Raw genomic sequence first — 25,961 nt, 5'->3', positions numbered from 1 at the left:
ACAACTTTCTGAGGTATTTCAGTATCTATAGTCACTGCTGGGCTTATATATCTCTCCTGTTAACATATGGTATAAGCTCCTTGTTCATGTAGGTATAAACAATGTAGGATCATAAGAATTTCAGCACTTGTTCATTTAGCAGATAGAAACCCATCAAAGGTATTAAAGGAGAGAGGAATACAATTTGGTTTTGTAGAGGAAGAAGTCCAAAGGCTGAGATGGCTTTAGAAATAAGTATTTAAAAAGTATCCTTATATTTATGAAAGGTTTAAAATTGGTAAACAATTTCTGTAAATAGTGGAGTAGCCAATTGCTCTCATTCTCTGAGAATTTGACTTGTAGGTACTAACATAATACGAACACTAAAAAGTACCTTTATTACAGTCAAAGGTGGGAAAAAAATTACTTAAATAAAATGGAGACATTTGTCTCATAGAAAATAATGTAGTTTATGCCAGTTTCCCAGAAAATAAAGATCCTGCTTTATTAATTTGTATTCATATTTTATTTCTACAGAAACGACAATGTAAGCATTAGCCTGCTGAATTTGGTGTAGCAGGCGTTTATTCAGAGTTTTAAAGAAAATATTAACAGAGACCAGAGAAGTGACAAAGGTCTGTGCAGATGACCTCCCTGGTCCAGGCAGAACTCAAATGCTCCCTTCTCCTCAGAGATGATGACTGTGCTTGTTCGTTTGGACATGAAGAGATATTGCAGGTCTCTTTACCTGTTCACTGCAAAACACTGAGGTGGTTGAAAAGCAGAGGTTGACTGCATTTTCCTTTTTTTTGAAATTTTATTTTAAATTTGCTTGCTTGTTTCTTCGTGCTGCTTGGTAAAGGGCTAGCGCTGCATCGTGTGGATTGTTTCTCCTTGTGCAGACGGGCTCCCTGTGGTCGTATTTGCCAATATCTGGCTGCCTACATTCCTAGTCCTTTTCATTTTGCCTGCTTCTCATTTCGCCAGAAAACACAGAAGCTGTAGCCGCACAGACTTTTTCCTCTTTCTCTTCCCCTCCATACCCCTCCCTATACCTCACTGGGCTTTGACGTCATGTGTGCTCCTTTGGGTTGCCATAGCAACCCCATTCCCCAAGCCCTTAGTCGGTCTCCTCTGGTCGGTTCCACAATGGTACAGGCAGCATCACGCTGCACAATGGTTTCCAGGCAGTGAAAGAGAGTGATTCAGCAAGGCACTCTTCTTTTTCAACACCTCTCCTTCTCTTTTTATTTTTATGGGGGTGGGTGGTGCTTCTTGTACGCTTGCCTTTTTTCTTTTCTTTTTCCATTTTTACAAATTTCTTTTCATCTTCTTCATCGCTCAATTCCTAGGGGCTTGAGTGAGTTTAAGACTGGATCCTCTTGGAGATCAACTGTCAATCATTCATTTTAAACCGTTTCCCCACCTCCAAACAATCTCTTCCTTATGATTATTTGGAATGTGGGCAACTAAAACCAAGTAGAGAGGATTCTGGGGCCAATACTGCCGGATCAGGATCGTAGTTTTCAGACACGGAATGGTAAGTGACTCTTTACTCATTCTGGGTTTTAACCTGGTTTTGGAAGATGGGGTGATGGCTAGTCGATGCTCCCGGTGGGGTGGTAGAAGAAGCATGGGAGACTGAGGAGAGATGGGGTGGAATGGCAGTTATTCAAGCAAACTCTCTCTGAGGCAAGAAGCTACCAGCTTTTCTCTCTGGGTAGAGCATCTCTTCTCAGACTTAGGCATGTTGAAACCTTTCTGTTTGCAGTGAAGGGTTGTAGAGGGTGGGAGGGACCATTATTATTGTGACCAGGGGTTTCTGGACCAATGCAGAGTTATAGAAGGAAAGAGACACACATGAGGGTGAGGAAGAGAATAAGAGAGGGGGGAAAAAAGCCAGCAGTGTTTGCTGGAAATGCTGACCTCAGTTCTCCATCTGAGAGATGCTGTGGATTCCATAAAACACTTAAGAATGCCATTTAGTATGCATTTATGCTTCCTGCCCTGACTGGTAAAACTTTATTTTGGGACATATTTTTAAATAAAAGATAGTATGGTATTTACATATACATTAGATGTGAATTAGTGACATTCCTCTTGCAGAGAGACTTCGGGGGTAAATTTGAGCTGGAGAGAGGACCATACAACAGGGGTCAGGTTAGAGATAAGAATAAACATTAGCACTGCAGTCTCCTAGGTAAGGGTTCCTTTAAGAAAGTGATCTCCTACTCATAGCAAGAAGCTTTTTTTTTTTTTTTAAATGGCAAGGTTCCCAGGTATTCTGTGCTGGGATATTGTGTCCCCTAGAAATGTCAGAGCTGATTTAGGAAAAAAATGAGAGGAAGAGAGAGAGAGAGAGAGACAGAGAGAGAGAGACAGAGAGACAGAGAGAGAGAGAGAGAGAGAGAGCTCATCAGAAAGGATCATGGTAATATATTTATCAGAATGCATGTGTTTGTGCCTTCAGCAAAATATGACTTCTTGAAAAATCTTCAAGTATATCAGGTTATAGATATTTATCTAAAGAGAATTATATATGTATATATATATATATACATATACACATATATTTCTCCTTCAATTAAATCTCGAGAACAAATCACTGCTTTTACTCCATTACACAGATGACAACCAAGGGTACTACAATCTGGCCACAAAAAAGAATGGCCTATCCCCTGGCAGTAAGCTCTACAACCATCACAAGGTTGTTTACATGGGCTGTTTTTGCTGCAGAACTGACAGTCTGTACAGCAACCCTGCTTGCTTTGGCCGTGTTGACAATAACTTTCACAAACACACAGGAAAGAAGCTGGCGAAGTCATATGAGATAGGCCACAGTTGAGAGGGAGGTAAAATGGGTGCAAGTGCTCCATCCATCATTTGCCCTAGCTTTCTATATTTCCCTCTGTCTCTAAACTGCTACTTGTCAGACTCTGGACTATCTCAATGAGCATGCTCATCAACATATTTAATATGGTTTGTATTAATGACCATTTCTCTCAGAGAAGCTTCTGTCAGTGTTCCATCTCAGTGAATATATATGTTCTGTAAATACAGATAGCCAAGATCATGAATGAGCTTACAAGCTTCCTACTTCTGCTTTAGAACTATTGGATTTTAGGGGCTGGATAGTTTCGATGTGGTAATTTTACTGCCTCTGGTATATATTCCCTTCTGTACCTTGATCTCAGCCTTAAAATGGGCATAAAGTACTAGATTAGTTTACTTTGTAATGTGCAGTAAAGTGGCTTTTTTCCCCCTTACCCACAATGGACTAGAGAAATCAGATGACAATCAGGTGGAATGACCTTAAACATTAAAGACTTCATGTTTCCTTATTTCCATATCATTTCTTCCCGCAGTTGCAAAGGGTTCCTATTCTTACATGAAATATTTGAAATTTCAGTAAAACGATTCCTGGTGATGAGGCAGTAAGAAATTATATGTAGGGTGGAAAAAAAAATCAGCTGCCCCCACTTTCCTGCTCATTGGTTCCGGAACAGCATCTGCTGTGGGGAGGAGTGTGTTTGCCATGCTGGAAGGGGATGTTTATGAACAGATCCCAGAGGGACTCAGTGTGTTTTGCTGTCATTGTCTGGTATGTTTGCAGCTAGGAGTATTTAATGGCTTTATAGTATATGGTCAAGATTTTTCAAGGTTAAGATGAACTGAGACTTGACCATAGGTGGCATATAGAATGTAAGAATTTTAAATTTATAATTTGAAATTTACAGGAATATTCATTCATTGTTATTCTTATAGGAATATTACATGCAAAAGGAATTTTTCTAGCCTCTCATTACATAAATATCTGTTTGATAGATATTCATATATAACTTTATAGACACATTGTGTCTTTGAATAAATGAGTGTTTCATTAAATGTAAGACTAATTACAATATCTTCCTATGCTAATCATAAAATAAAAAGACAAATGGAGTTTTCTTGTTTGTTAAACATGACAGATTTTTTTCTCTCTTTGCTCTAGTTCTGACCTCGGGTCACATTTGTAATTAAAAGACATGTAGTAGAACTGGTATGCTTAAATTATATGATTTCTTGGTTGCTTATCAGAAAAATAGATTCAAAGCAAAGGAGACTTATTTGATTTGAATAAGAAGCCAACCAATTGACATTTCAAAATTTTGTCGTCATTGTCCTTGTATTTCATTTGCAATCTCTTTAAAGCTTTTGGTTGGTCATTGCAACAATCATGCATAAAGAGGGACAGAAGTGTCCTGTAAAGACAAAAATGGACACAATGCTCGGTTTGCTGCAGGCTTGCTGAGTACCTTCTTTCTACCTACTTGCATCTATTACTGCAACTATTTATTCATTCATTTTAAAAAGACCGGTATGTGGATATTCTTTTCTGCTCCACATTTTTATTAACATCAATTTTTATTAACATTATACAGGGATTTTATTTTGACATGTCCATATATACATACTAATGAGCCTTGATCAGACTTTCTTCCTTAGTCAACCTCCTCATCTCCACTTTCTCCCTATTCAAATCAGCTTCAACTCTAAGCCTTTTCTGAGCACCAAAGACTTGTGGAAAAAGTTGCGTCTAGAGACTAATAGGCATGATGCTTATTGGCAAAGATGAACAGAATGCATTTGTTTCTTTGGCATATTGAGTCTATATATTGCATTACATAAGCCTGTGATGAGACACTGCTGCTGATTCAGATAAAAAAATCACACTTATATTGATTGTTTGAAAGAGAAAATATAATTTACAATTGGAGCCTGTATTTTCAGAAAAGTCCCTATTTGTACATATTTTCTTAGGGAAATCTTAAGGCTTTGACTAGGGAATTTTCAGCTTGAGTACACTTTATCTTTATGAGCAAAGGGAGGAAAAGGAGAGATGAAAACATACCCATATTTGGGGGGGACTATCCTATTCCTGTATTTAATGAGGAGAAGTTTCCTTTCTGATTATGAATTTAGAAACTTTGAAGACATCTACTGATACTGAAATTCCCTAAGTAGAAAGAAACCAGTCAATTTTGAAAATAGATCTCCTGCACACTGACTTTGGGTGAAGAATTTTCTCATTGAATTGACATTTGGGATCCATCACAAACCATTATAACCTTTCTCATGATTCTTACTCTTGATGACTATAAGATACAAAATCCATAAGCATATGGAAATCATGCTTATAGGGATGGAAATCCAAGCTTTTAGTGGAAAAAGAAATGATAGAAAGATCCTTTAGAGGCACCCCTAACCCCAGCCACTGAAAATCTCTGTGTAGGTAGCATGCAGAGTGAATGAGAAGGAGCTCTTAGGCAGAGTAGTCAGGCCTTTGCAGAGTAGCCTGCATAGTAGAACCAAGACCTTCATTCTTTCTAGTCTCTCTCCTCACTTCCTCCATTTTCTTTTTCTTTTTGCCCATAGGAACAAAACAAAACAAAACCCAGCAGAGACTTAGAAGCACTAGAGATATATTTTGGTGGCCGATCCTGACTTGTGGAGGCTCACAAACCTGGGTGCTTTATGTGTTTCCTCCAAGTGGAATTCTCAATGCAATTACAGGATCTGAAACCACCACGAGTGAGGAAAACTGTTAGGCTTGGTTAGGTGCCAGTGCTGATTCTGTCTGTGGGATGAGGCTCCTCATGTGTCACTCAGCACAGCACTCGTCTATTCCTGTTTTACATGCAGTTATAGTTCCTATCAGGGCCTGCCTTTGTTTGCTTGACACACAGTAGGAACAAAACATTTATTGAAGTTACAGCAACTCTCCCATGTATAAAGCCTCCAGCTATGGGTGGAAGAAATTGGAAAAGTGCAATGTAAAATGCCTGGTATTTGGAGCTTATAATCTTATTTGTGGGGATAAGATTAAATAACAATAGAGATGGAACATGGCTAAGGACCCATATTATTCTGTGACAATAAGCAGAATTCAGAGGAGAAAGAAATTTATTTGCAAAATGGAGGTAGTTAATAATGGGTGCCACAGTGGGTTCTGGAGAAGGCTGGTAATGGGACACATAGTCCTAGAATTAGTGGTAAATGAGCAGGAAGAAGACTACTATGTGGAGGAGAAAGGTGTGGTGACCATACTTTCAAAGCCAAAACCTATGGCAATATGTAGAAAACTAGAAACTGGCACACTTCTGGAGTATCTGCTCTAATAAAATGCTAGGAAATGGTCAGCAGTAAGATAAAAAAATGTAGGTTCGTAACTGATGATGCAAACAGGTAAGAGCAGGTATCTTTCAAAATCAGATCAATTGCAGATTATTTGTACTTTATTTCATATCTTTTGTGGGATTTTAACCTTTCTTCTTCATTTTACTGGGAAAGATGTGACCCTTTGTTCTAATGAAATCTTTTGTGAAAACAAGAACATGTAAACATATGTAGTCATGTCTCCATCACAGTTGAGACTGAATTGATACCATTAATTATAAATCAACCCAAATAATAATTAGTAATTGGGCTTATGTTTTGATGTTGATAATATACAAGTTGTTATGCTTGCAGTAAATTCTAAACAGACCTGACTACCTTGAGATATTTTATTTCCTTTTCCCTGCACCTGCCACATTTGAAAACAAATGTCTTAAAGTTCTTGATGCCAGTATTTTAGTTTTCAAAGTGGAGGTGAAATTTCCTTTTAATTTTTTTTTGTAACACAGGAAATCAAACTGTGGGTCCTATGCATGTTAGGGAAACACTCTTTCACTTTATACTCAGCCTACTTTGAAATTATAAAACAAACTCACCTCTCCTTTCTTTTGATTTTAGGCTAGCATGAGAAACACCTCCAGCAGGACCACCTCAAATTTTGGTTATGGCAACTCATGCAAGAAGCTGTTGAATTAGACACATTTCTGTAGATGAGAAACCATATACGCAGTGGTGAGTTGCAAATTTAAAGTACTCATTAGCAATAAATCTATGTATCCTTTGTATACCCAGTTTATGGTTTATGTATTACATATGGATCCAAATACTGTCCATTTAGGTGAAAACCCATAGGATGGAATGTTTACTTGATGATATACTACAGTGATTCACTACAATCATATCTGTTGGCATAGGATGGTTTTAATCAACACTTTCAACTGGTAGAATAACAGTTGGGAAACACTATTTTAAAGTGGCATTTCTTATTTGCAACACAATACTGCATTTTATTGATTAAACTCATTAAAGAGAAAAATGGATTGAGAGGATGGACACCATGGTTTAAGCCTAAAAGAGATCAGGTGGTTGTGGTTCCAGGCAAGTGCCTACCCCTGACTGTGGAAGGGCATTCATGAAACCATCGCTTTACTAATGGTTTGGCATAATGGTGCACACTTGTTCTCCAAGCTATGGGGAAGGACATTGGCCAGGAACAGTGGTGTATGTTTGTTATTCCAGAAGCTCAGGGGAAGTACACATAGGAAGATCCCAATCTAGAACAGCCTGGACATGAAGTTTCACTCTATCTCAAGCACAATCAGTACATAAAGGGAAATGGTTAACTGGCACAAGTGGTAGAGTGCCTGTCTAGCAAGTTCAAATCTAGTACTGTCTAACTCTTCCCCATAAAAGGAAAAAAATTGATGCTGACATAAATTATAATGCTCAGTTCCTTTCAGAAACAGACACACACACACACACACACACACACACACACACAGAGTTTTTTTTTTTTGTTACTCGGTCATGGGGCTTGAACTCTGGGCCTGGCTGCTGTCCCTGAGCTCTTCAGCTCAAGATGAACACTCTACCACTTGAGTTACAGTGGCACTTGTGGTTTTCTGGAGATTAATTGGAGATAAGAGTTTCATGGACTTTCTTGCCTGGGCTGGCTTTGAACCTTGATCCTCAGATCTCAGCCTCCTGAGTAGCTAAGATTACAGGTGTGAGTCACTGGCCCCCTGCACACAGCGTCTTTTATACAGACAATAGTAAGAGCATTAGGCAAAAGGAAAGAACTCATATTGCAATTTCATAAAACTCAATTTATCGATATTTTAGCCTACAAATATTTTTGTTTAATGAGAACAATATTAAAAATAGATATAGTTCCTCTGCCTCATTGGAATAACTTAAAAGCTTATTTTATGAAAGTATCAGCACACACAGGCAGAATATCTTTTTTAATTGACTAGTTGATGTTTCCTAGTCACCAGAGTCAATAATCAATGGACTCCAGCAGAGATGAATGTTTGTAATATGTCAAATAGCATCTTTGAGAAATAGAAGATGACAGTTGTGCTTGTAAGACTCCTAAAGAAGCTATTTTGAACATTTCTTTCATTTGCCTACTGGCTTATGCAATTTTACTTGGGTAGGCTGACCTGTGAATAAATGCAGATTAAAAAAAAAATTCGGTTGTGGAGCTTGAACTCAGGGCCTTAATGCTGTCCCTGAGCTTTTTTTATACAAGGCTAGCACTCTGCTACTTTGAGCAACAACTTCACTTCCAGTTTTTTGGTCATTAATTGGAGGTAAGAGGCTTGTGGACTTTCCTGCCTAGGCTGGCTTTGAAACCATGATCTTCATATCTCAGCCACCTGAGTAGCTAAGAGTACAGGTGTGAGACATGGATGCCCAGCAATAAATGAAGATCTTATGGTGAAATAATCCCATGTAACTGCACATAATATATTTTCTTTTTGCTGTTGTGGCTTTTTTTTTTTTTTGCGTGGTGGGGGTAGTATTTGGGTTTTGGATTCAAGTTCGAATTCAAGACCTTGAGCTTTCCAGGAAGGAGCTCTACTGCTTGAGTCATGCCTCCAATCATTTTTGCATTAGTTATTTTTTCAGATAGAGTCTCAGACAACCTTAGACTATGATTCTCTTACTATGGCCTCCCACATAGCTGGAATCACACATGCTATTAGTATGCATTATTGATAGAGAAAGGTCTTGCTGACTTTTGCCCAGGCTTGTTTTGAATGGAAATCTCTCAGTAGCTGCCTTCCAAGTAACTGATATACAGCATGACTTTCTCAATTCTGCAACAAATATATTGAAAACCAAACCAAATGTTTCACCAAAACACACTCAAGGAAAATTCCTATGAAGAAGGAATCATATAATTGTCAGTAATTAGTATTTTTGACGTAAAGTAGGGATGATTTTATATGATTGAACCTCATTCATCGAGTTATATTTTACTACCAGTGATGTAAAAAAGCATATATTGTCCTCATTAAGCAAACATTTATTGAGAATCATTATTGTCAATATTGTGCGTGGGTATGGGGATAGATGGCAATCCCTGCTTCAAAGGAGAGTTTCAGTCTAAAAGTGTATAAATATTAAATGTGTATTTAATAAGGTTTGTATATTCTAAAGAGACTGTATTGGAAAGTAAACACAGGGCACAAAAGAAGTGGAGTGGGGAAGAATCTACCACATGTGTGGGAGTTAGTCAAGGTGTTTTAGTGGAGTATTAAGTACAGTAAGAAGTTAGCTAGAGGAACGTCACCGTGAGGACACAGTGCGAACAATTTCCAACAGTTCACAACGTTGAGGGAGCCTGATTGCCTGCAATGATGAAAGCAAAACTACATCACAAAATGGCAATGCATTTGCTATATTGGAACATACATGAAAGATATGGTAGAGATGCTGCTGCAGAGGGGTACAAGAGACATGCCATGAGAAATCACATTGACAAAGCTAAGAGCATGGATTTCATCCTAAAGCGAACAGCTATTGAAAGAGTTTAAGGAAGAGAAATGATGCGATCAGTTTATTTTTAAGTTATGAGAAGTACATATGGAAGGGTATATGAAACAAATATAAGTTTCAGATAATTATAAATAACACAGCACAAACTCTTCCCATTGTGGATGTGGTCCCAGTAATTACCTGTGTACTCTTAGCATACCACTTTTCCTCAGGCCTGATGTGTCTCAACATTATATTTTTGTCTATGATTCAACTCCATATATTTATAATCAGAACACACACATATAGTCAATTATTTAACTATTTTGCTAAATTAAACACTGTGAGGTTCTTCCATAGTCATACAGGTAGGTTATTTAGGTGAACTGTTGTTTACTATTCAAGAGCAAGGATACACCAATTCCTATTCAATTGCTGATGACCAATAATCCTGACTGTATTTACATCACTTATATGAATGTAAAATGTTTATTATTGCTCATAGACCCTATAACACATATGCAATTGGAAGAATTGTTAAATTTGGGATATATGCACCTTTAATGGTACACCCCAATTGGTGTACTAATTTGCACCTATCACCATGGTACAGGAGAAATTCTACATCTTCCCCAATTCTTCCTTTAAAAGTTCTTAAGTTTTCCTAATCAGGTAGATACATAATTGAACTCAGAGAAGTATTAATTTGCATTTTTTTCTGATTACTAATGGAGAACATTTTACTTTTTTTCTGTTGGCTGTTTGACCTTCTTTTTGTGTGTGAGATACCTGCTCAGATCTTTTGTTTTGTGATTTGGCTTTCAAAGTAATAAGTGACATTTCCAAGTTCTTACTGAATAATAGGCATGGTACTAAACACTTTTTATTTTATTTATTTGTTTTTTGGGTCTGGTCGTGGGGCCTGAACTCTGGGCCTGGGTGCTGTCCTCAGCTCTTCAGCTCAAGGCTAGCGCTCTAACACTTGAGCCACAGCACCACTTCCGGCTTTTTTTCTTTTTGCTGAGGAATTGAATCCAGGGCCTAAGGCATGCAAGGCAAGCACTCTACCACTGAGCCACCTTCCCAGCCCTGGTACTAAACACTTTAATCTGAAACATCTCTGTGATTAACAGACGAGGAAGCTGAGGTTTTGAGACATTAAAGAACTTGCTGACAGTTACAGAGGGAACTTAGCATTAAGTCTTAGTTAAATAGTTCTGATCTCAGATTTCTTCAGTTTCTCAAAATCTTTGAGTTATAATGAAGCCATAGAGAACGTTAAAGATGCTGTTGCAGGATGCTCTACTTTGCTGCCCCATCCACACAGTCATTCGGTAGCAGTTTCTGATGCATTCTGAGTGGGAACCCAAAAACTCAGAATCATAAAGAAAGAACTGAAGATCTGAATGGAGAGCTAGTTACAAACAAACAAATAAAATCTCCTTTAGTATGCAAATATACATATGCAAATAGTATGCGAATACAAAGCAAAAGGAATTTTCCATCCCTTACTGAAACTGAGTGAATATAATCCAAAAATTGTAGAAAAAGTAAAGAATAGGGAACAACAAATTAGTTCATGCAAGTTTTAACTTAAGGAAGAATTTGCGTATTGTTAGATATTTTTTACATACAACCCAGATATAGGGCTGGGAAGGTGGCTCAGTGGTAGAGAGCTTGCCTTGCATGCCTGGGGCCATGGGTTGGATTCCTCAGCACCACATAAGCAAAAAGAAAAAAAGCCGGAAGTGGCGCTGTGGCTCAAGTGGTAGAGCGCTAGCCTTGAGCTGAAGAGCTGAGGGACAGCGCCCAGGCCCAGAGTTCAGGCCCGACGACTGGACCCAAAAAAAACAAAAAAACCCAAAAAACAAAACCCAGATATATCTCAGTCTACAATTATGCAATCACTTCTCTGTATTGACAGGTTTTATATCCACAGATTTGATGAACTGTGACTTGGAAATATTTGGAAAAAAAATTCATGATTGTGTCTGAATATTAAAAAAAAGATGCTGGGCTGGAAGGTGGCTCAGTGGTAGAGTGTTTGCCTAGCATGAGTGAGACCCTGGGTTTGATTCCTCAGCACCACATAAGCAAAAAAAGCAGAAGTGGTGCTATGGCTCAAGTGGATCTGAAAAGCTGAGGGACAGCGCCCAGGCCCAGCATTCAGGCCCCATGACCAAACCCCTCCCCCCCACCAAAAAAAAAAAAGATGGTATTAGAGGAATTCAGTTGAATGATCAGGGCAGAAACCAAAGAATTTTTAGTAGGAGATATGCTCTCAGTGAGTAGGATTAGTAAGGAATCTGATGGAAGAAGATGAAAGATTTAAAATAGCTCAAGTTTCCATCTTGGTTTTTTTTTCCATCTTGATTGTTTAGTATTAATCATACATAGTGTATATTATTGTCTTGCTATGGTGGTGGCTTCTTAGAACACGTTTTATGATTCTATAATTCAATAAGAGATAAATTTCATTTGTATATTCATAAATTTTAGCCTTTAAAGAGACCACACTGTTATTTAGGTCAACTCTGTTTTAGAGATGTGCCAGTTGCTAAAAGAGCCTAGTAGACTACTCAGCATCATATGCTATTAAGTGTCAGGCTAAGAATAAACATCAAGATTAAAAAAAAAGAATGTAAAAAATACTAACCACTTGAATTTGAAATTAATAAGCCAAAATACAATGTATTTTATTTCCTAAATATTTCTCAGGCCAGTCATCTTTCGTCCTAACCTGTTATTATTGCTATAATTATTACCATATATCAACCCTTCTCTAAAGTTCTTTATATATTCTACCACCCATGCGGTAATTTTTCTTCTCATTAAAATGTACCACAGTTTTTCCCATCCACATTGTGAGTACTCCAGACTTCTCGAATTGCTTGGGAGCTTCATAGTGCTTTAGCTTTGTCACCAAGATTCAGGTGTTTGTTACTTTTGTGATTTATTTCATAGTGTCTGTTCTGCCTGCATCCACTCTGCTTGTCCTTCACAGGTCTCCAAATTTCAATGCCTTGACTTATAAGGTTTTTTTTTTTAAATCACATAATGATATGAAGGTGATATGTAAGAACCATACTACAGATTTTGAATTCTGATCCTTTTCTATGCTAGCAACAAACCATCAGATACTCTCTTGTCAAATTAGAATCAGCAAGCCATAGCTTCCAGACAGCCACATGAGATAGGAAATACTTCATTATAAAATAGGCTCTGTGTTTGATGATTTGCCCAATTATAGGCTAATGGAAACATTCTAAGAGCATTTAAGGTAGGATAGACTAAAGTCTGATGTTTGATAGTTAAGGTATACCAAAGGGGCATCTGGGCTGATTCCATACCTTGGCTATGGTTAATAGTGTTGTAATGAACATGGTTGTGCTGGTGGCTTTACTTTAACTTGGTTTGTGATCTTTTGGGCAAATGCCTAGGAGTGAAACAGCTAGGTCATAGGATAGTTCTATGTTTAGTTTTTTGAGGTACTTCTGTACTGCTTTCCAGAGTGATTGAAGAAGCTTACGTTCCCACCAGCAGTGTAATAGTTTCCTTTTGGCCACATCCTCACCAGCATTTGTTATTGTTAGTTTCCTTTATATTGGCCATTCTAACTGGGTTAAGGTGGAATCCAACTGTTGTTTTGGTTTGTATTTCTTTTATGGCAGAGATGTTGAATATTTCTTCATGTGTCTATTGGCCGTTTTGCTGCTTCTTCTGAGAAGTCTCTCTTTAAGTTATTAGCCCATTTATTAATTGGGATGTTGTTTCTTTAAGGGTTTATTTTTTTGGAGGGTTTATTTTTTTTGAGCCTAAAGTATATTTTGGGTATTAAGCCCTTGTCTGATATATTACTCCCATTCCGTGGGAGAAAAGGACATTTTATGTTCTTAGCTGTGCAGAAACTTTTAAGTTTGATCCAACCCCATTTAAAAATCTTTCTTTGAAAAGTCCATGTCTTTGGTGGAAGTTGACTGGTATTATAGGAAAAATGACTCAAGCATTTGAAATACTATTTAGAACTCTGTACATCCTGAACACTCATGCTTTTTCAGAAATGATTACATTATGAGCAGTCTGATGTTATGAATGGTTTAATGTTTAAATGGATTCATAATTTGATGGAATTATGGTGAGGTGGTGAAAGATAACAGGTGGGGCTTGACTGGAGGAAGTAAGACACAGGAGTGTGTTGTTGGGGCCTATGTCTTGTTCTGGCTAATTCCCATTTCCCTTTCTCTCTGTTTCTTATAGTCCATAATGTGTTCTCTTCTGCTTCTCCCTCCGTGTCATGATGTATTGGCACCTCTGAAACCATGAACCAAAATAAATCTTCCCTCCCTTAAGTTGTTTATGTAAGGTATTTTGTCATACTGACAGGAGAAGTAAGTAATACAGTCTTCTAGTTTATAGGCATCTGACTCTGTGTTATAACTTTAGGAACCCAAATTCATTGTGATTTTCAACTGTCACTGCTTCTAAACCTGATAAAACATGTCAAATTCCCACTTAATCCTTGCTTGAAGACTTCAGTATTTTCTATGAAAACAGACCTGATCTGAAGCAAATTGATTGGTTTACTCACATGATGAATTAGCTTGAGTTAAAGTGTTAAGTGATGATAGATTAAAATCATAGATAATATCCACACCAGAATGAATGAATAATTATAATGCATGAAAATAGCTGGACACTGAAAGAATTAAATGCATTGAAAGATTTAATTTGTATGAGAAGTACATCTATCCTGATCTGGAATAGAGTGTTTTGTATAGGCTTTGCAAATTATCTTTAAAATTCAATCATCCGGTCTCTGGACAAAGAAGAGACCTTTGTGATAGATTCTATCTCCAGCTCCATCATGAATTAGTCTTCACATGCTTCAATTACATATGAGAGGGTTTTAAAAGATGATGTCTAAATATCTTTGTAATTTAAAAACATATATAGATTAGCTTGTAAAGATTGGATCAAAATGAGAGTCGTTGACTAGAAGTTCAGGGCTCAAGTAGTGTACATTGGCTGGTGAAGGAATCCTATAGGGGTAACAAGTAGCTTAACAGACAGCTGCAAGGGAAGACAAGGGCAGGTAGCTTAGAAGGGTCTTAAAGATGAACGAGACAATGTATAATTTATTTCCTTAATTCTGCCTCTTCTGTTATATTTACTGTAATTCTTGTCATTCACATTTACTCTAAACCATGATATAAGGTGTTTTAGAAAAAGTCACTTCAAATTACTGAGAATTTATTATCCACAAAGAAAATAATTTATGTGTAGCCACTCAAACTGACTGCATCCATTTTCCAAGTTGGTATCTTTCTTAATTTTAAAACTATGCTCCTCTAAAAGACTAGTGTGCACAAATGTTTGTTATGAGATCGATCTTTAACATTTGCCTTCAGAAAACATTTCTATGTTCTGGGATTTATCAACATCCCAGGTGAAACTATTGACATCTTAGATGCTGTAGATAGGATATCAGTATAAAACATTTACATAAGGGTTATCAGACAGGTTCAAAGAGCAGATTACCATGGTAAAAAAAATCTTAGACTAATTCATAAGACAATTCTTCCATCCTTCCCTCTGCCTCCCTCCCTTTCCTTCTTTCCCACAACTACTTACTGGCTTCACACTCTGTGCAAAGTGCTGCAGAAACAAAGATAAATTCCACTTCATCTTTGCTCCTAGGCAGCTCACTGTCAAACTGGGGTGAGGAAGGAGGGGAAAAGTTGTAAATAATGGAATCTCATGCATATGGTTGTTCCTTTAATGGAAGTTCAAGGAACAGGGAGTACCATGACAAGTGACTCAACTCCTACTGCAGGCATTCTCAAATGGGCTTTTGAGAGTCACAAGCCCATTGCTCTAACGTAGAAGATGGGGAACCTTTCTTACTGCCAAGGGCCATTTGGCATGCAAAGTTAGCTGGTATTGATGTTTACGTTGCTATGAAAAAAAGCTCTTAGATTTATTGGAATTGGAGTCAATGAAATCCTGCCTGAGGTTTCTTCTAGCAGCAGAGCACATTATTTGTTTTGGGCTTGCCCCTAGACTGGATGTTCCCAATCTGGACAAACTTTGAAACAGTCTCATCGCATGCTACCTTCATAGTCTTGAGAATTATGGAGAAGCATAAAGAACTTTTGTTATGGTTCATTGATATTTACTATATTAGAAATTAAAATAGAAATTGTAAAGTGTTTGTGTAACCATATTAAAGCCATCACACTGCTAACACCAGTACTATTATATTCATGAAAACCACATTTTGTAAAATAATAATTTAGTGAAAAAAGAAGCATCATTTTACATTTTTTTCTAATCTGTTCTATCACACATCATTTTACCTGTGTAAGACCCCTTACACGTGTGAAAGAAAGAGGTTAGGAGTGGTGAGCCATACTTCATATTACTTGGAGTTAGTTTTGACTAACCTGAGTACCTTTCAAAGCATCTCAGGATCTTCTGGAACCTGTGTATTATACTTTGAGAACCACTGCTACAAACACCCGATGATATGTAGTAAATTAACATTTACTTTATATATTTCAAATAGGTTTATTATGTATTACACTGGGAAAAAGGAAAAAAACACAGTGTTTTGCCAATTGCATAAGAGATTACCAGACTTTTAGCCCATAAAGGCTCATATAGGTCTCAGTATCATCTACTGCCTGTTGCTGGATACAGGGCCTGTTTGTCCTGACTGTTAATCTCAGTGCTTGAACATCTAAAAAGACTATTGACTTTCATAATCCCTTTCACCTTGCAGTAAACAAAGGTTAACCATGTGGCAGGTGTGAGATCTGCTGAGCTGTCAGGAGGAGTCACTGGAGCCAGCACTGCAGTGGTGCTAGCATTTCAAGCTGGATTGTCCCCAAAAGTCTATGTGGTAAAGGCTTGGTACAAGCAAGGTGCTATTGGAAGGTGGGGAAACCTTCACATGGTAGGCCTTAGTGGAAGGTCTTCTGGTAAATGAGTGTGTGTCCTTCCAGGCATAGTGGGACTCCGACCCCTGCCTCACTTCTTGCCCTGAAGTCAGTGGTTTTGCTCTACTACATACCCCCTCATGATATGTTACCACAGGCCCAAACGAGGCTAGCCCATCGTGCGTGGAAGCCTATGAAACTCTGAACCAAAACAACGCTTTTTGATTTATGCTTATTATCTCTAGTATTGGCAAATTGACTGCACAATATTTTGGTAGTCAAGAGGTGAGATTGGAATAATAATTTCTGAAAGAGGAAGAGAAAAAGCAGGGAGGCAGAGTGAGTGTGGAGTTCAGAGTGTAGGCTGCAGTGACTTAGCATAGAAGAGAGGGCAGACAGAGACATGGCTGGGAAAATCAATGGTGGCCATACTTGAGGCAGCCTTCAATTTGGATCTGTGTCTATAGACAACACTGAGCCTTTGTAGTTTTCTGAAGAGGTTTAAGAAAATGAATATGGCAATGTTGTCCAGGTGGTTTAGGGAAATAGAATAATAAAGAGAGAGGGAGCAATTAGAAAGAGGGAGGATGAAACTTGAAGAAAAAGCAGTAAAATTCTGCAAAGAGAGATCCAATAGTACATAGAGAAGGCCTCCTTGTTATAAATATTTCTTAGTATGAAGCTGTTAAGGAGATAGGATTTCACTCAAGGGGAGGGAAATGCTGCCTTCTTTATGATTTCATACTAGGCCCAGACACAATCTTGCTAAGCAATTATGGATAAGTCCTTGGGCTTGGGTTCTTCCATAGGTAGAATGTAGAAATGTATTGCTTGCCTCTTGATGTCACAGGCATCTCTGTAAGGATTAATGAGCTCTTTGACAGAAAGGTGCTTTATTAATCTAAGCCATCAATAATAAAAATGAGAAAGTTTGCCAGGTGCTTTTGCTTCTGTGTTGAAGGCCACTGTGTAAATATGAAATACTGCCTGGAACTATTGTCATTGTTAATAATAGTAAAGTCATTATCACAAAATGCCCACACAGCAAATGTATTCTTAGTCAATTCCAAAAAAGGAAGAGAAAGCTAGGCAGGGCAGTTCTTGCTGTTTTGTTGATTATGAATCTTCCCTGTTGTCAGCTATTTTTCCTGGTTAGTAGAGCAGTCATTTAAAAAGTATTTGAATTTCCTTGTGACTAATCATTTCTATTATTCTATTCCAGTCTGGTATTCTATCATCATTGAGATATTACTGTCCTGATATTTCCCCTAGACAATAGAGGTGGGACAACATTTGCTATATAGTACCTGCATCTGTGTTCTCATCTCTTTTGACTAGATTGACTAATTTCATTCACAGCTGTATACTATGGTGGCCAAATACATAAATCCTGGAGTTAGACTGCTTAGGTTTAAATCCAACTTCTGTCACTCTTCAGTTTCCTTGACTGTAAACATGGTCCTGATAACATAACGTTGCCAATGTTAAGGTTATTGTGAGAACAGAGAAGAGAGAGCATACGACATCAGTAATTCCCAGGCTTTTGTTTCTTGTTTTGTTTTGCTTTATTTTGGGTGGAAGGGGAGTGCCCATTTTTATTGCCAGTATCATACCATGGGGCTTGAACTCTGGGCCTGGGAACTGTCCCAAAGCTCTTCTTTATGAGCTTCAGCACAAAGCTAGCACTGTACCACTTGAGCCACAGTGCCACTTCTGGTTTTCTGAGTGGTTTATTGGAGAAAAGTCTATGACCTTTCCTGCCACCTCCCCTTGCTGGCTTTGAAACTCGATCCTCAGATTTCAGCCTCCTGAGCAGCTAGGATTACAGGTGGGAGCCACCACACTTGGCTAATCAGTCTGTTTTAAATCTTCCTTTTTTAAAAGAATATTTTTATTAGCACATATTAATTGTATAAAATGAAGGGTTTCATATAATGTACTTTGAGTATATTTATTTCATCAATCTTTTATTTCCCTTCCATACTCCTTTAAAAAGTTTCTCACATTAATTAATTAATATGCTCTGGGACTGGAGTTTGCACTCAGGCCTTAAACTTGCTAGGCAAGTACTCTACCGCTCTGCCACTCCTGCAGTCTTGTTTTGCTTCAAGTTATTTTTCAGGTAGGATATCGTATTTTGGCCCAGGGCTAGCTACAGACCGCAGTCCTCCTATCCTCCTACTTACTGGCTCCCAAGGAGCTGAGAGGAAGGTTTTGTTGTTGTTGTTGGTTATTTAAGCACATCTTGCTTATTGATTGAGATGGAGCTCTCATTAACTTTTTTACTATATTTTTGCCTGAGCTGGATTCAAACCATGACTTTCTTGATCTCTGCTTCCCACATAGCTGGGATTAGAAGCTGAAGACACTGTACTAGGTCATATAATCTTCTTAATGTGTTTCATTACATTTTTTTTATTTGTGTATACAATACCTTTTCATTTTGATCCCTTGTTAATCTGTAAATAATTCATGAAGTCATGAATGATCATCTACTTTTTCCATACCCAGAATGATATTCTGAAGGATCCATAAAAATCTTAAAATATATTCATCACATCTTTATATGTTCTTATTGGGTTTCTTTTGCCCAACAAGTCAAGTACTTAATTCTGCTTGAATGTGGGCATTTAATAACTTTATCGTAGATATCAATGAGTTTTGCTTTCCAGGATACACTGTTATCTTCTTTTATAATTGTCCTGAAAGGAAGATTGTTTTCTTTTTCATCTTCCTTTCTGATCTGTTCTTAATGTTTTCTCAAGGTCTGTAAGAGTATGTTTCTTGCCATAGTTCAATTCTCTCTAGAATTATGAAAATACCTTCTCATATTATCTTAGATCCAATCAAGATCTGCTTGGAGTACACATTAAGTCCTTGTATGAATTACTGAGGCTCAAGGGGAGGTTGAGGGCTACAACCAACCTTGTTTTCTGATCAGCAAATCAAGGCTTATGTTCTAATTTGCACAGACTTCAAGAGTGTATTAGTTCTGCTGAGCACTTTATTAGTTGGTATCTATTATATTTGTAAGTGATACTTACAGCTCCCCTTGAGTTTTGGCTTAATATATCATTGAGAGATTCTCTTCTTAGTAATACTATTACATATTAACGTATCTTTATCTTTAGGCACTATCTTTATCTATTCTGTCCAGAAGTTCTTTGGATCTGGAACCAAATGAAGGCAATGGGCATGCTTTCTTTTTTGTTACATTTAATTTTCTTGTCAAGGTAATGTACAGAGGGGTTACAGTTATACACATAAGGTAATGAGTACATTTCTTGTCAAACACTGTCACTCCTTCCTCATTTTTCTCTCTCTTCCCCTCCCCTCAGTTCCCTCCCCTCATGTAGTAAAGTTCAATCCAACATGTTCTTGTAACCCTGTTGAATTGCCCTTTATCCTTTGTCTCACCATTTTGTTGTTTCGCTTCCCTTCCCTTCAGATAAATGTATATACAATGCACAGGGTACCAAAATTAAACGCAGTGACAACAAGGGATAAATGCAAGCAAAAAGAAATAACTTCACATAGTACATTAAATTCAACAACAACAAAGATAAGCTTCTATTTCCATAGCGTGGAGTTCATTTCTCTTAACATCATTGTATAGCATCATATGTACATAACTATTGAGCTATTGTGATCCTCTTCTAGGGCTATCCTAATTATTACAAATGAGGGGAACCATGTCATTAAGCAAGTGAGACTTAGAGCTCCGAAATCTATAGAGGTATATGGTTTGAGATTGGACAGGTGGCTTTTTATATAACCTAAATACTTTATGGATCTAGTGTCTTCCATCCTGACTTAAAATACAGTACTGTTTCGTTTTCCATGTGCCACATGAGTGGAGGTGGGTCCACCTCAAAGACTCAGTGTGGCGCTGTTAGAGTGAGCAGGTGAGTTGCTCTTAATTTCTATTGTAATTACATTTTTGGGTAAGCTGAATGAATTGAAATTTAAATTAGCTGAAAATGATGTATTTAAGTGTGACTTTGTACTTATAAAAATAATATTCTTCCTCCTAAAAGAAATCTTGATCTTAATGGACATGCTTTCTATGAAAGGTTGATCCATATTTGTTAATAGTGAATGAGAGTTTATTCCAGTGATGTGGCACAGATTGAATATGTCTATTCAAATAGCTGCTGGTAGAAGTAGCAAAATGATTGAGTAGCAAGGCAAATCAGATTACATTAGCATTTAATGAGTTCCTTCTTTTATGATTCCCATGTTGAGAAATTCTGTTTAGGTTTGGAAATTGTGATCCTTTGTTTGGTATCAGGTCACAGAGGTTGAATTTTAGCATCTTTGCTTTATTTGCCTGTTGTTATGATCTTCACATACCTTGGCCACATGCTAGAAAAATGTGTGATCTTAGCAAAGTTATTTAATGTATGGTTCTTTTTTTTCTCTACTTAAACATTATCTTTAAGTAGTTTTACAAGGAAATTGCTATTTAATGAAACATTTTATAAATGCAATGCTTCCTGATCAATGTCACCATAATGTCTGATTCTTAATTTTTTTATTTGTAAAATGGGAACAATAAAGACATCAGCGCTATAAGGTGGTTGTGAAAATTAAGAAAGATGCAAATTTAGAGATAAAACCCCAGGCCAGAGGAAAGCTGTAATGCCTGTTATTAAGTAGTATTATATACTTGTAGTACATGATGATTAAAATTCTGGTTCTAGTCCTGTCTCTGTCACTTACTGCCTGGATAATGTGGACTCTTGTGACTGCTCTGGGCCTTTGTTTCACATAAAACTGGGACAGTCATACTATCTACCAAACAGCGCTTAGTATGTCAATCACTTAACATAATTTCCCATCAAATTATTAACTATCAGATTTTCTAATCTATCATATAATAGTTGTAACAACAAATACTTAGAAGCCACCTTGGGCTTCTATGTATTTTATATGTATGTATGTTATACATGTTATGCTGTATCTATATACTATATACCATCTATATATTATACTATATACTATATCTCATGTATTTCTCACAATCCTTCCTAATGAGGAAGCTGTGATTGTTATCTCTGTTTTACACATGAGCAACTTTAAGCACAGAGAGGCTGAGTAACATGTCCACCATGTGGACCTATGCTATACGGCTGTAGAGAAAAAAAAATGTATATGCTATTTGGAGAATTAACTCTAACTGCCAGTGAATGGCAGGGGCTCTCACTGCATTCTGCTCACTGCCAGCACCAAACTCCATTGATATGTTGAGACAGACCTGTGAAAATGAAGATTGGTGGGTAGCACTGGGGAAGAAAATAAGGTAAAATGATGTCTTAAAACAAACACCTGGAGCCTCAGTGCTTTATGCAGAAGTGAAGTCTCCCATGACAAAAAGAGCACTCAGGGCTGAGGTGGGATCAGGTGGGATCCTGTGGTCTCAGTTACCTTTTTTTTTAAAAATTATTGTCTTTAAGTAGTTGTACAAAGCAGTTGTCACATTTCACCCAAGCAGTTTATGAACAACACATCTTGATCAATGTCATCCCTTTCAATGTTTTCACCCATTCCTCCCAATTCCTTTCTATCTCTTTTCTTAACTTTGTAGGGTATGCATTGAATCTTTGACTGCAAGCTACCCTCCTTCTTTTCTTTATTTGCCTACCTCTCTTCCTTTGACTTTACCCCACCCCTTTCAAGTACCTGCTTCCTGATGTTTATTTTGTTGACTTTTTGATTTAGCCTTTCTAAGGAATTTCACTAAATTCTCCCCTGAACTTATTGTATTTCTGTTAGTACATTTATATAAAATTGCATACCATCCAAATCTTTAATTATATATTTGTAAATTAATACTAGCTTCCACATATGAGAGAAAACATGGAACCTTTGATTCCCTGGGCCTCACTGACTTCACTTAACACAATTTTTTCCAGGTCCTTCCATTTCTTTGCAAATGATGCAATCTCATTCTTTCTAATATATGAGTAAAATTCCATTGTGTATACTCACACCACTTTCTCTTGGTCTATTTGTCTATGGGGGTGAGGAGCATCTAGGCTGATTCTATATCTTGGCTATAATGAATAGTGCTGCAATCAACATGGTTGTTGTGGTGACTTTACTGTATCCTGGTTTGTCATCTTTTGGATAAATACCCAAGAGTGGGATTGCTGGGTCATAGAGTAGTTTTATGATTTTTTTTGAGGAACCTTCCAGCATCTGTTATTGTTTTTATTCCTTACAATGTCAATTCTAATGAGATGAAATTTCAAAATGTTTCCATTTTCATTTCCCTTATGGCCAGAGCTGTTGAGCATTTCTTCATGTGTTTGTTAGTCATTGGTCTTAGTTAGCTTTTAACTCCTTCTCCCTTGTACCTCAGGTTCCCTGTTGCTGCAGGACTCTGCCCAAGAGCTGGGCACTTGTGCACATTTGCTGTATACCCTCTGTGTCCTCATCGTAATTTTAGATTATTTCATGACGTACCATAGTCCTGCTGTCCTACTCCATATAAAACAGATTTGGGAGCTGGGCACTGGTGGCTCACACCTGTAATCCTAGCTACTCAGGAAGCTGAGATCTGAGGATCGAGGTTCATAGCCAGCCCAGGCAGAAAGACTATGAGACTCTTATCTCCAATAAACCACCAGAAAACCGGAAGTGGCTCTGTGGCTCAAGTGGTAGAGTGCTCGCCTTGAGCTGAAGAATGAAGGGACAGCGCCCAGGCCCAGAATTCAAGCCCCATGATCAATAAAACAACCAAACAAAATACCAAATTTGGCTTTGATTGGGAAAAAAAATCAGTCAACACTTAGAAGACTTAGTGTCTCTGTAAAATGGGCATGTAGAATATGCCTCATGATTAAAAAAATAATTGAAAATAAAACATTCCTGTATAGTATCTTGTTGAAGCAGGGAAGTGAATTTTGTTATGCTCTTAAAATTCTAAAACTTTGAAAAAGATTGGTTTGTTTTGGATCATTCCCAAGCAGTTTCATTATTGAAATAACAAAAGGAAAAAAAAAGAAATAACAAAAGAAACTCAGCTGTTATCATGGCAAATGCTCTGGGGTACTTTTCAATATAGTAAACTAATTTCATTTCATCCTCATTAGCATATGAATTCTTGGGTGAGTTCAACTAGGGTTGGGGAAAGCAAGCTGCAGAAAAGGTACAGGGATGTGAAGTATTTTAAATGGGCATATAAAGTATAACCTGCTGTTTCTTTAAATGCATGAGATAATATATATGGAATATACATGCAATTTGTGCTTTTCTACAAATCTTAGATGCCATTTTCATAAGTTTTATAGGAAAACTGGAAAGAACAGCAGTACAGTGTCAGTTTCATTGAGAAGGGCAGGGAGAAGAGAAAAATCTTCCATTATATTCTAAGGAAAATATCTGGATTTGATCACAGGAAATTAGAAATTGAGCAAGTGGAAAGCTAATAAGAATAGGCAGATAAAAGCTGGGCATGGTGGCTCAAGTTTGTAATCTAAGCTACTTGGGAATTGAGATCATAAAGCCATGATTTGAGGTTAGCTCATTTAAAAAAGTTTCTCTCTTAACCAATATCTTGGAGTGGTGGTGTATGCCTACATTCCCCATGTCTGTAGGGAAACCTAAATAGGAAGATCACAGTCTAGGCAAGAAAAAAAACAACAACTCATCAGGGGCTGGGAAGGTGGCTCAGTGGTAGAGTGCTTGCCTTCCATGCATGAGGCCCTGGAGTTGATTCCTCAGCACCACATCAACAGAGAAAGCCGGGAGTGGCACTATGGCTCAAGTGGTAGAGCGCTCGCCTTGAGCTGAAGAGCTGAGGGACAGTGCTTAAGCCCAGAGTTCAGGCTCCATGACCGACAATAAAACAAAAAAACAAACAAACAAAAAACTGTGATCAGTGAAAAGGGTCGGACAGAGTGGCTTAAGTGGTTGAGTGCCTGCCAGTCTAGAAAATTTGAAGCCCTCAGTTCAAAACTCAGAGCCTCTAAAAAGAATAAAAGACATTGGAAAAACATATATGATAAGGGTATAATGACCAGGCTGATACTACTGTAATATTGGATATCTATTCAGACACTTCAGTGGGATCTTGATTGCCAGGTAGAGGAGAGTAGTTGATATTTAGCCAGCCTTCATTCCCAGCACCAGTACTTGGAACTCCCAGGAAATGGAGCACAACATTTTTTTTTTTTGATTGGTGGATGGTATATCAAGAGAAGATTAATGGGGTACTTTTCCCTAGGTCTTCATATAGACATTAATACAATAACTATTTGCCAGTGTTTTTCCTCTTACATTGCAAATTTAGTCTTGATGGTCATGATGGGGTCACCTTTAGGAACAGAATTCAAACTGCTTTCTATTCTCCATTCTATTTGTTTGTTCATTATGGTGTTAGTCCTGGGGCATGAACTTGGGGCCTAGGTGCTGAGCTTTCTTGCTCAAGTCTAGCACTCTATCACTTGAACCAAGCTTCTCATCCAGCTTTAAGTTAGTTAATTTGATTAAGATCTCATGGACTTTCCTACCCGTGGTTTGAACCATGATCTTCAGATCTCAGCCTCCTCAGTATGTTATTTCTTTATGACTCACAAACCCAAATGGTTTTACACATTTGATCTGAACACTTACTCATGTAAATGTAGAGGAAACCTTAGGCAATTTGTGAAAAGATTCAGATGGGTTAGTGAAGGACTTGCCTCTCTCCTCTTGGCCTGATCATTTTATATATCTAAAGATGGAATATGAAGGCTTGACCTCCCACCCTATTGTCTCAGGCCCATAGAGGGGATTGGCAAAAATCCCAGGTATGTGGAACTTGTCTGCTGTGCAGGCAGGGCAATCTACCTAAGCCCACCTGTAAACATCCCATTGTGCGCCCAACTGAAAAGCCCCTGACTTCCCCTGACCTGGTGGCTTTTTCATTAACCTCTGCCTCCTTGCCCAGCTCCTGTCCCAACGCTCTGGCACAATCTCCAAACCCACAGGGAGGTCTGTGCCCCTGGCTGTTCCTCAGTAAACAGTCCTCCCCTGTTGAGGATCGAGTCCTGACTATGCCTTTTCCATTCTCCTCCATTTTCCCCACAGTTAGTACTTCTTGGATCATCACAATGATAAAATGTGTTGTATGTTAAGTGGTAGAAATGGTCAAGAAAAATACAAAATCAGTAAAATGGAATATTTGGGTGAAAGATTACAATTTTAGATAATGTGACTAGGGATAGCCTCTCTGGGCTGTTGCTGAGCAAAAGCCTTGTTATGATTCCATTATCTTCTGTTGCTCTTTTCTGGGCAATTCAGTCTGTTTCTTTTAAATCTATATACTTAATAAGAATGGTAAAACTTCTTGGGTAAATTTACCTTCTATTCAAAGTTCTGGGAGTAGGCCTAATTACCTGATCTCCAAACAAGTCT

General features: G+C 37.8%; 1 protein-coding gene across 3 annotated transcripts in view; it reads left to right on the top strand.

Moving 5' to 3' along the window:
- Window positions 1–958: 958 nt before the first annotated feature.
- Window positions 959–25,961, top strand: part of Mapk10 (mitogen-activated protein kinase 10) — a 313,485-nt gene continuing 288,482 nt past the window's right edge. For 2 of the 3 annotated variants that reach the window (XM_013020133.1, XM_013020135.1), the window contains exons 1-2: window positions 959–1,519; window positions 6,754–6,867. The gene's annotated coding sequence lies outside the window, so the exon portion shown is untranslated. The remainder of the gene's footprint in view (window positions 1,520–6,753; window positions 6,868–25,961) is intronic. The other variant, XM_013020136.1, reaches the window with a different exon arrangement.

This window comes from Dipodomys ordii, unplaced genomic scaffold, assembly GCF_000151885.1.
Source record: "Dipodomys ordii isolate 6190 unplaced genomic scaffold, Dord_2.0 Scaffold49, whole genome shotgun sequence".
Lineage (NCBI taxonomy): Eukaryota > Metazoa > Chordata > Mammalia > Rodentia > Heteromyidae > Dipodomys > Dipodomys ordii.
This window is presented reverse-complemented; position numbering and strand designations above follow the sequence as displayed.